This window comes from Podarcis bocagei, assembly GCF_964188305.1.
Source record: "Podarcis bocagei genome assembly, chromosome: W".
Lineage (NCBI taxonomy): Eukaryota > Metazoa > Chordata > Lepidosauria > Squamata > Lacertidae > Podarcis > Podarcis bocagei.
This window is the reverse complement of record NC_138131.1, coordinates 64,479,266-64,491,736: the sequence shown is the minus strand read 5'-3', so window position 1 is coordinate 64,491,736 and position 12,471 is coordinate 64,479,266.

Below are 12,471 nucleotides of genomic sequence, written 5' to 3'. Positions count from 1 at the left end.
TTCCCTAGCATGTTGCACCTTCAATTGCAAGTGCTTCGTGCTTTGCTTACAACCTTCCGAATTCAGCAAAGCCAAACATGCTTTGTTGTCCTGGTAAACCTGGATTGGACATTTGACAGGAATTCTCATGTCTTTGCACAATTGTAACAACCATTCACAATCCTTAAGTGAATAAGACAGTGCATTCAGTTCAGCTTCACAAGTACTTAAGCTAATTGTTGTTTGCTTCTTGCAAGACCAATCAAATAGACCCTGATTGTACATGTAGCAAACTCCAGATGTACTTTTCCTGTCTGCAGTGTCACTTCCAAAACTTGCATCTGCAAAAATCTCAAGACCACCAGACTTCTGATTGTTAAATCTCAGTCTGTAATGCATAGTGCCTTTTAAATAGCGTGCTATGCGTTTCAGAGCTTTCCAATCCTTAACAGTAGGATTGTTAATTTGTCTGCTTAGCAAATTACAGCTAGCAGCAATGTCAGGTCTTGAACATCTGGCAATGAAGTTTAGCTTGCCTAGCACACTTCTGTACAGTGTAGTGTCAGAAAATGCTTCTTCAGTGTCTTCTACCTGATAACCTGTTGTCATGGGTGTGTCTACAGGGTTAGCATCCATCAGGTTCAGTTTGCTTAACACATCAGCAATTTTTCGTGACTGGTGTACTAGAATGTTACCACTTTGATCTCTTTCTATTTCCAGAGATAGGTAGTTGTTTACCTCACCGAGATCTTTCATGTCAAAGTGCTCTTTGAGCTGAGCTAGGGCGTTATTGTACATTGTGACATCTTTCCAAAAGAATAAAATATCATCAACATAAAACAAACAATACAGCTTCTTTTGCCCCTCCTCTTTGACAAATACACATGGATCAGCTTTTCCTTGCTGAAAACCTAGAGAAAACAATGCTTCAGTGAGTTTTGTGTGCCAACACCGTGCACTTTGTTTGAGACCATAAAGGGACTTCTTTAGAGCACAAACAAATCCCTGTTTTACCTGTACGCCATCAGGTGGAAGCATATAAAGTGATTCACCTAGAGATCCGTACAAAAACGCTGTATTCACATCGTGGTGACTAATGTGTAGATTTTCCTCTGCAGCTAGCTTGAGCATAAGCCTAATGCTCTCATATCTCACAGTGGGTGAGTAGGTCTCGTGATAGTCTTCACCTGGTACCTGTGCAAAACCTCTGGCTACCAATCTGGCTTTGTGTCTGACTATCTTGCCATTTTGATCAGTCTTCGCTTTGAAGACCCATTTGCTTCCAAGCAGTTTCATTCCTGGAACTACTGGAACTAGCTCCCATGTTTTGTTCCTTTCTAAGGAATCAAGCTCAGCCTTCATGGCATTTAACCATGGCTCAGCTTCCTTAGAATCCAAATCCTGGATTTCTTGGAAACTTGAAGGTTCAAATACCTTCTTGGAGCTTTTAACAGCTGCTACTGCTGTCTTAGCAAATTCATCAGCAAATCTCTTTGGAGGTCTGCCTTTTGTGGCTCTTTGTGACCTGCGAATTAGCCTTAGGTCTTCAACACTTTCCTCTTCCTTCTTAGGAGAAAAGTGGCCTATTGTGAACAATGGTTCTTCCAATTCCTGATCAGAGCTTTCAGAGGGTCGCATAGAGGCTTTCGCACTCTTGAAATCCTCTGAAGTATCCGATTCAGATTCAGACTCAGAATCAGAACCTTCATCAGTGGGTGTGGGTTGCTGTCGCTGCTTTTGCTGTTGCTTATCCTCAGTCTCATCACTGTCATCAGGATAACATTGAAAAATTCCCACATTCTCCCCCCACTTGGCATTGTACTCAACACTTCTTGTGAGCTTAATTGTCTTAGAGTCAGTCATCATTATTCTGTAAGAACCTTTCTGATAACCTAGAAAGATACCATGCAATCCACGCTTGCCTAACTTGGAGCTTTGTGGTGAGTGAACCCACATGTCAGAACCAAAAATTTTCATGTGCTTGATGTATGGTTTCTTGCCAAACATTTTCTCATAGGGGGTACAACCAATCGCTGAAGATAATCTGCGATTGTAACTGTAAACAAAACACGAGAGAGATTCGGCCCAATAACTCTCTGGAAGATTGGCATCATGCAGCAAGGTTTTTAACCCTTGAAGCAATGTCTGATTTGCCCTTTCGCAAAGTCCATTCTGCCATGGCGAGCGAGGACTGGACAAATCGTGTTGAATTCCTTTCTCAGTCAGAAAAGCTTCAAACTGCTGAGAAGTGAATTCTCCCCCGCGATCAGTGAAAAGAGTTTTTATCTTTTTACCATGCACATTTTCCAACCAAGCACAGAATTCCTTAAACCTTTGAAAAGCCTCTGATTTCTGCTTGAGATTGTACACATAAATATACCTGGAAAATGCATCAATGAGAACCATGAAGAACCTATTTCCACCCAAAGAGGGCGATAGTGGACCAACTAAATCAGCATGAACAACCTGGTATGGTTCTGTAGCTTGCCTACTAGACACCTTACCTTTCGCAGCCATTTTCACCTTGTTTGCTGCGCATGCTTTGCACTTCATGTGGTACCTGCAGGGTTTAATAGTCATACCTTCAACCAAGGCAGGAATTTTAGATACTGCCTCAAAATGCAAATGACCAAATTTTCGGTGAAAATCATGAATACATCCTGCATGCAAACTTTTGTTAGAACCTGCAATGCAACAAGTATCATTCTGCACAACATCATCATAATACAATACAAACAAACGATCAACATTTTCAGCATGCAATACATAATCGTCTTTCTTTGTGATGGTGCATTTCTTGTTCTTGAAGGAAACGTCAATGTTCCGTTCATTCAGCTGCATCACACTTAGAAGATTGTGTGTGGCATCTGGAACGTACAGTACATCCTGTATCGATAAGTCCAAACTGTGAAGTACAACAGTTCCGTAGCCTTGACTGGGGATCGTGTGGTCATCCGCCTGGTGAATCGCACCTTCCTGCGGTGTAAAAGACACGAACAGTCGCTTATCGTTGCACAGGTGGTGGGTAGCTGCTGAATCAACAACGAAGAAAGATCTAGACGTCTTCTGGACCTTTGCAACCTTTGGAGTGAAGCGTGAGACCATTGCCTTGTGCTGCGTTGTCCTGGACACCGGACCTTTGCCTTTGCTTTGGCCTTTTCCACACGATGAACTTCCGCTGCGCTGCTCTGTCTTGGCCCTGGGATATTTGCATTCCCTCTTCATATGGCCTAGACGTCCACACGAGTAGCATTTCACTGCCTTCAAAGCTTTGGCGCCCTCTGGTGGTTCCACTGCACTCTGGGATGACGTCTGTGAAGACTCCCCCATACCCATGCAGCTAGCACCCCGGCGATCTGCTTCATTCTGGATCACGGCAGTAACATAGGCTACTGTGAGCTGAGCAGTTGGCTGAACAGCAATCTGAGTGGCAACGGACTCCCAACTTGGACCCAAAGAATGTAGTATCATAAAGGAATACACAGCCTCTGGAAAGTCGAGTCCTCTCTGTTGCAACTCATGTCTCAGATTTTGCATCTCCATCAGGTGTGTACTCACATCTCCACCTTCAGCAAGAGCCATACCATGCAGCTTGGCATAGTAGTACATTGAGGAACCAGCCTCTGTCCTCAAGTGAGCTTCTCTTAAAGTGTCCCAAATTTCTCTGGCTGTGGTCTTTCCACGCAACAGACAGAGCTCTTCTGGGGATACTATCAACGTAAGCGTTCCCCTTGCTTTGGAATCCTTTGTAGCCCATTCATCTGTAATTGGAGCTGGGGGGTTGTCTGTAATAACATTAAACAGACCTTCCTTCCGCAGAACAGCCTCTGCATAAAGTACCCAGTCCGTATAATTTTTCTTATTGAGCTTAGGAATCCCAAAAGCATCAGCCAGCTTTGCATTAGCCATCATTGCTACTTTAATCAAGCTGCGTCACAGTACAGCTGCTTCCAAAAGCACTTGTGAAAAGTACTTTCGCTTTCCCAGCCACCAAGCCTGTGAGCCTGTGACTTAGTGCCTTTGCCTGTATCGCGGCAAAAACGGCTTCAAAAGTTCAAAATCCAGCCATAAAACCATAAACTAGAAGCTGGCAGGCTGCCCGCAGCATGAGCACATACCTCCATCAATCAAACTTGACGCGCAGAGCAGATAACGCCGATCCGTTTGTCTGTTCCTCTGCCGGCATTCCGACTCGACTTCTGGAGTCTCCATTCTTCAGTTTGATTGCGTCTTTCTGGGCCCGGAACCAAAAATGTTGTAATTGCAGAGTCCTGTGCACAACGGAATGATGAGCCGTACGTGCCACATGCTTAATGTTGCTTTATTTTCAGTTCAATGTAGAGAAATTACAAACATGCATCTTGCCTCTGCGGGAGCAGAGAAGCAACCGTCCTTCTCCTCGGAATGAAGAACACCGAGAGAGTCAGTGAAAAACAGGAAACCAGTGTACGTCACATCCAGTTTCCCATTCCCGTGGGAAAACCCGACAGTACTCTGACTGTGGAATGTAAACATTGTCTTGTGACAAGCACTTCGCTGCACAGTGAAGAGAGCAGAAACCAACAAAAACACCAATTTGAAATAAGCCCAATCAGAGCTTTATCATCTTCTTTTTATGTAGATGGAACCCAAAAAACCTTTTTGCTTTCGTTTGGGGTGATTCTGGTGCACACCCAAATAACACCATGCGAATTGAAAAAAGCCCAATCAAAGCTTATTCGTCTTCTTTCTACGCATATGGAAGCGAAAAAATGGTGCTGTGTTATTTTGGTCTCATTACACACACTTTGCAATTTCTGTGTCAATGTGCATTAACAGCAAAGAACATGAAATGAAGTAAGCGCAACCCAAGATTCTTCTTTCTATGTAGTTGGAAACCCAAACAACCTGTTTGGCTTTCTTTAGGCTTACTACACTTCGCTTTGCTATTTCTGGGTGAATGAACACCTGTAATGGTTGGGAGTTACTCGTGCGTAATCCTGCTCCGTTTGAGCATCGGATTGCCTGGTTAAACCCTCCGGGCTACGCAGCCCATATTAGCGTGGCTGCACTTAGTCACTTGTAGAATCTGACTGTGGGCGTTTCTTAAAGCGTTGCCGACATAAGAGTTGTTTGACGCCCAATCGTTTCCGCCTCTCACTGCGCGGGAGTCTCCTGCGCAGGGTGGGCGTGGGCAGCGGGGTGCTTGGGCTCTCCTCGCTAACTTCCAATGAAGAGTCTTGGAGCCCCTGCACCTCCCTGTCCTGTTGCTCTCCTGGATCCCTGGTGTTACACTCATTCTCTTCCCCTTCTTCCCGGCTAAGTCTCCCTCTAGTGCTAGGACCTTCCCCTGCAGAATCCGAGATCCTCTCCTTCTCCCGTGCCTCTGATGGCAGTTCCCTGACAACACCGAAAGAGCAAACGAAGCTTATTCGTCCTTTTTCTATTGAGAGGGAACCAAAACACCTATGCTTGATTTGGGCTGGTAACAAACATTTCTGCGATTTTTGGGTGAATGTGCATTCTAACCCCCAAAACACCAATTTGAAATAAGCCCAATCAGAGCTTTATCATCTCCTTTTTATGTAAATGGAACCCAAAACACCTTTTTCCTTTCGTTTGGGGTGATTCTGGCGCATACCCAAATAACACCATGCGAATTGAAAAAAGCCCAATCAAAGCTTATTTGTCTTCTTTCTACGCATATGGAAGCGAAAAAATGGTGTTGTGTTATTTTGGTCTCATTACACACACTTTGCGATTTCTGTGTCAATGTGCATTAACAGCAAAGAACACGACATGAAGTAAGCGCAATCCAAGATTCTTCTTTCTATGTAGTTGGAAACCAAAACAACCTGTTTGGCTTTGTTTAGGCTTATTACACTTCGCTTTGCTATTTCTGGGTGAATGAACACCGAAAGAGCAAACGAAGCTTATTCGTCCTTTTTCTATTGAGATGTTACCATATGTTTACGTATGCTTGATTTTGTCAGTATCTCAGCTCACAGTCAGAGGTAAACTGGCCTTCACGGGCAAACTGAGTGAGATACTTGTTTACCTTCCGTCTGCTACTCCCGGCAGGCTAGGTCGTAAACCGGCGATTCTCCTCGTTAGATGTGAGGAGAACACACCCTCTGCTTCTCTCTCCTTGCTTCCCCCCCCCAGGGAGGGGAAATGAGACAGACAGGAGTCCTATTTACATATCTTTTATTCCTGTCATTCAGCAGTACAAAGAAACGTGACTGCACCCTTCAGACTCCATCAGAAGAGTCATAACTCCTTCCCTGTGCTTCCAGCACAGGTCAGATGACACTCTGAGCTAACATCCGGTGCTCAGTACAGAGAATAGACTCCCCCTTTTCCCCAACAGTACAGTTTGAAACAACAACATCCTGTAACACCTGCAGCTGGCTTTTGCCTTGGTGCTTTTTCCCAACATCCTCCCCCAAAAGCATCAATAGGCAAAACATGATTAGAAAACAAACAGTTGTTATACATATAACAGTCCCCTGTTGTTTCAGTTCCACCCTTGGAACTCCCCACCACTGGTTTCACCAGTGTACCTCTTGTCAGGAAAAAGCACCAACGCAAAAGCCAGCTCCAGATGGCTGGAATGCAAAACAGGATGTTATGTTTTGCAGATGTACTGTTGGGGAAAAGGTGGAGCCTATTCTCTGTACTGAGCACCGGATGTTAGCTCAGAGTGTCATGTGACCTGTGCTGGAAGTACAGGGGAGGAGTGTGTGTCTCTTCTGATGGGGTCTGAAGGGAACAGTCGCATTTCTATGTATTGCTGAGTGACAGGAATAAAACATGTAAAAGGGCTCCTGTCTGTCTCATTTCCCCTCCCTGGGGAGAATGCAGGGAGGGAGGGAGAAGCAGAGAAGCAGAGGGTGTGTTCTTCACGTCTGATTGATGAGAAGAATCGCCGGGTTTGTTTACCTAGCCTGTCGGGGTCGCAGATGGAAGGTAAACACAGTATCTCGCTCAATTGCCACGGGGGAGGCCAGGTACCTCTGACTGTGAGCGAAGATACTAACATATGGTAGCAGAGGATGGTTGTGATTCATCGGACATCTGCATGAGAGGCTGGTGGATTGTCCTCCTCTGCTCCAAGGCAGAAGGCAAGCGTCTGAGAGAAGCCAGAGGCTCAACAGACGGCTGGTGGAAAGAAGAGGTGTTTTCCACAGCAACAAAACTCAAGGTGTGCTGCATATCGGGCTAAAAGTGTGAACGCAGGTTGATTAATTCCCTGGTTCACGGGGGAGTTGCGTTGGAAAAATACAGCTCCGGGAGAAAGGCCTGCAGCTTGGAAGCTGAAGCCTGCATTCCACAAATTCCTGTGGTTAAGATAAGAAGTCCTGAATGCACTCTTGAGTGGAAAGTTACTGGCTACGCAGCTGCATTGTGAGGCTGGGAAAGCGAAACTAAGCCATGGAGTGTTTTGGCTACAAGCTTTACGTGCTCTTGGAAAGGGACTTTCCGTAGCACCCAGCATTTTGCTGCCAGGTGCTAAAAGCATAAACAACCTGCAGTTTCCCTGCTTGAGAAAGAAAAAAACAACTGTTGGATTTTACAGCTTGCTTGACAGTGTGAGCTAAAGACTTGGCTTCAAGATGGATGCCAAGAAGGGAGCGCTGCCTTGCCCACCTCCCTTAACCAATGACAATTATTCATCTTGGTCTGTAAAGATGAAGGCCCTGCTGCAGAATCAGAGGCTTTTTGATGTAATTGAAAACCCCATCCCTGCAGCAGCAACCAGAGGTTGGGAATCACAGAACATGAGGGCCAGGACTGCTATAATTCTGTGTGTCTCAGATCAGCAGCTTGTGCATATCCAGCATTTAGAAAATGTGAAAGAGTTTTGGGACACGCTGCGTACAACGCATCAGAGAGATGCTGGTTCTTCAGCGTTGCTGTATTTTGAGAAGTTGACCAATCTGAGACTTGTGCCTGATGGAGATGTTCAAGCGCACCTGACAGAAATGAAGTTTCTGCGTCAACAGATGGTGGAACGCAATTTCCGTCTACAGGAGGAAGTGTTTTGCTTCATGATGATAAACAGCCTTAATCGCACCTACAAGGTTGTTGCCAGTCAGCTTGGTTCCCTACCGGCTCAAGACCTAACCGCGGAAAGAGTGTGTGCCGTGGTCCTGAATGAACATGACAGACTTGCTGCACTGGAAGTGAAGGACAGGGGGAGGGAAGAACAGAGTTCTAATTCCCCCACTGTTGAATCTACTGGAGAGCATGGTGTAGCATTGAGTGCTGTCCGATGCTACAATTGTGGACAGACTGGGCATCTACAGCGAAACTGTAGGCAGCCGCGCCAGTCAAAAGGAGCGAAGAACAGCTCTACGAAGCCTGAGGCGTCAGGCAAAAGCCGTACCAAGTGTCAGGTGAAACCTGCAAAGGCTATGATGGCGAAAGGAACCACGCCAGTTGTTGGGAACGCCTTTATAATCGACACTGGATGTACAAAACATTTATGCCCACACAGACAACTGTTTTCGACGTTGAAGAAGCAAAGCTTCACTGTGAAACAGGCCAACGGTCAAGAGTTGGAAGCGACCGGAATTGGAACTGTGTATCTTGAGAGTCTGAACTTGACTATAAGCGATGTTTACCTGGTTCCAGAACTGAAATTTAATCTGCTGAGCATGTCGCAGATTGCAAAGAAAGGACTGAAACTGTCCTATGATGCTAAAAGCTGCAAGATCTACAAAGATGGAGAACTGTTTCTTACTGCCAAAGAGAAAGATGGACTGTATTTGTTGTCTTTTGATCAAAGTGATTACATGAAATGTAATTCTTCTGATTCTAACGAAATCTCTCTTGCAGGTGTGACCAGTGTGAGCACCAGGAAGGTGACCAAGAAGGTCGACAGAGCATTTCAGCGGGTGTATGCTGATGTGATTGGTCCTCTAGAACCATCTAGGGGCAATGCAAAATATTACCTTTTGTGTGTGGATTGTTTCACTAATTATTCTTGGGTTTATATGATGGAGAAACCGCAGGAAACTTTAGAAAAGTTTCAGGAGTTTTGTGACAAGGTTAAGAATATGCATGATGCTAACATTGATTGTCTTTTCACAGATGAGCAGCAAATTTTTCTGTTACAGAAGTTTCAGAAGTTCCTGGATGGAAAAGGGATAGACCACAAAATTGCTGTTTCAGCCGAAGCATGGAACAGAGGGGTCTGTGTTAGAGTGAACAAAGAATTGCAAAAGGGGATGCATGCGCAATTGCTTAGTTCACATTTGCCACATGAATATTGGGCCGAATCTCTAGCGTCCTATCTTCATGTGTGGTTGAGAAAAGTCTCAACAGAGTTGGGATGTTCTCCTTTTGAGAAGCTGTTCAATAGAAAACCTTCTGTTGCCTATTTTAAGGTTTTTGGGTCTCATGTGAGAACAGAAGCTCCAGGTGGAGTAAAGAGTGCCAGAGGCATTTTTGTGGGATATGAAAAGGGTCTCTACAGAGTAATTTTGTCTGAATCTGGTCAGGTGATTCTCACAAAGTTTCTAGAAAGTGCTCCTGAACAAGAGCGGGTTGTACAACACACATTTCCCACAGGAAACGATTCAGATGATGATGATTTTTCTGATGTCACAGATTACAGTGGTACTGATGATGACACTGATAGCTCAGAGAGTTCAGTTGTAACAGTCATTGAGAGAAAATCTCACACAATGGATAGACCTTCACAGGTGAAGGAAGAACCACTGAATGCTACTGGTTCTCAACAAAGTCCAGAGGTTGAACCAGTAAGCACAGAGGATCAGAACCTCGTACGCAGGTCTGAGAGAGTTACAAAGGGTGTACCACCAAAGAGGTACTCAAAAGAGTTTGCTAACTTAGCTGTTGCATGTGTTGCTATTGTTAACAACTCAAAGCAGGTTAAAGCAGTGTCTAAGTCAGAGACAAAGACACAACAGAGAGTAGCTAGCCAATGTAATGCAGAACTTCTGAAACTTCTGTAACAGAAAAACTTGTTTCTCATCTGTGAAGAGACAATCAATGTTAGCATCATGCATATTTTTAACCTTGTCACAAAACTCCTGAAACCTTTCTAAGGTCTCTTGCGGTTTTTCCATCACAAAAACCCAAGAATAATTAGTAAAACAATCCACACACACAAGGTAATATTTTGCACCGCCTCTAGATGGTTCTAGAGGACCAATCACATCAGCATACACCCGCTGAAATGCTCTGTCGACCTTCTTGGTCACCTTCCTGGTGCTCACACTGGTCACACCTGCAAGAGAGATTTCGTTAGAACCAGAAAAATTACATTTCATGTAATCACTTTGATCAAAAGTCAACAAATACAGTCCATCCTTCTCTCTGGCAGTAAGAAACAGTTCTCCATCTTTGTAGATCTTGCAGCTTTTAGCATCATAGGACAGTTTCAGTCCTTTCTTTGCAATCTGCGACACACTCAGCAGATTAAATCTCAGTTCTGGAACCAGGTAAACATTGTTTATAGTCAAGTTCAGACTCTCAAGATACACAGTCCCAATCCCGGTCGCTTTCAGCTCCTGACCGTTGGCCTGTTTCACAGTGAAGCTTTGCTTCTTCAACGTTGAAAACAGTTCTCTGTGCGGGCACATGTGTTTTGTACAGCCAGTGTCGATTATGAACGCGTTCCCAACATCTGGCGTGGTTCCTTTCGCCATCATAGCCTTTGCAGGTTTCACCTGGCACTTGGTACGGCTTTTGCCTGACGCCTCAGGCTTCGTAGAGCTGCTCTTCGCTCCTCTTGACTGGCGCGGCTTCCTACAGTTTCGCTGTAGATGCCCAGTCTGTCCACAATTGTAACATCGGACAGCGCTCAATGCTACAACTCGCTCCTCAGTAGCTTCAGCAGCGGGGAGATTTGAACTCTGTTCTTCCCTCCCCCTGTCCTTCACTTCCAGTGCAGCTGGAACAGTTCCTTCGCTCCCCCATCTAGGGTCAAAGCTCTCCTCAGTTTTCGATGAGCTCTTAGGAACTTGGCCAGCATCATCCTTGCTCACCCCTTCTGGGGTAGTCGTCTTTCCAGACCATGATGAATAACTGCCACTGGTCAGGGGAGATGAATAAGGCAGGGCTCCCCCCTTCTTGGCATCCATCTTGAAGCCAAGCCTCTGTCTCACTTTCCAGCCTTGCTAAAACTCCAATAGCCTCTGCTGGACTTGTTTACTGCCTTTCCAGGCAAGCTGCAAGCTGTTTCTCAGACCTTGCACAGCATCGAAGACATAGTCAAAACAAAACTTTCGCTTCCCAGGCCCTCTCTCAGAGCCATCTGCGCAGCCAGTAAATTTCCACGTCTCTGACGAGCGTCGCTTAGCAACTGTGCATACTTGAAAGCTTATCTCTAACTTTTAGCCCGAAATGCAGCATACCTTGAGCTCCGTTGCTTGGAAAACATTTTCCTCTGGGTCCAGCCGTCTGTTCAGCTTCTGGCTGCTCTCAGACGCTATTTTCTCCCTTGGAGCAGAGGAGGACAATCCACCAGCCTCTCATGCAGATGTTCGATGAATCGCAACCACCGAAAGCTGCCATACGTCAGTATCTCAGCTCACAGTCAGAGGTAAACTGGCCTTCACGGGCAAACTGAGCGAGATACTTGTTTACCTTCCATCTGCTACTCCCGGCAGGCTAGGTCGTAAACCGGTGATTCTCCTCGTTAGATGTGAGGAGAACACACCCTCTGCTTCTCTCTCCTTGCTTTCCCCCCCAGGGAGGGGAAATGAGACAGACAGGAGTCCTATTTACATGTCTTTTATTCCTGTCATTCAGCAGTACAAAGAAACGTGACTGCACCCTTCAGACTCCATCAGAAGAGTCATAACTCCTCCCCTGTGCTTCTAGCACAGGTCAGATGACACTCTGAGCTAACATCCGGTGCTCAGTACAGAGAATAGACTCCCCCTTTTTCCCAACAGTACAGTTTGAAACAACAACATCCTGTTTTGCATTCCAGCCACCTGCAGCTGGCTTTATCATTGGTGCTTTTTCCCAGCAGATTTGAGCTGGTAACAAACATTTCTGCGATTTTTGGGTGAATGTGCATTCTAACCCGCAAAACACCAATTTGAAATGAGCCCAATCAGAGCTTTATCATCTTCTTTTTATGTAGATGGAACCCAAAAAAACTTTTTTGCTTTCGTTTGGGGTGATGCTGGCGCACACCCAAATAACACCATGCGAATTGAAAAAAGCCCAATCAAAGCCTATTCGTCTTCTTTCTACGCATATGGAAGCGAAAAGATGGTGTTGTGTTATTTTGGTCTCATTACACACACTTTGCGATTTCTGTGTCAATGTGCATTAACAGCAAAGAACACGACTTGAAGTAAGCGAAATCCAAGATTCTTCTCTCTATGTAGTTGGAAACCAAAACAACTTGTTTGGCTTTGTTTAGGCTTATTACACCGTGTCAGGGAACTGCCATCAGAGGCACGGGAGAAGGAGAGGGTCTCGGATTCTGCAGGGGAAGGTCCTAGCACTAGAGGGAGACTTAGCCGG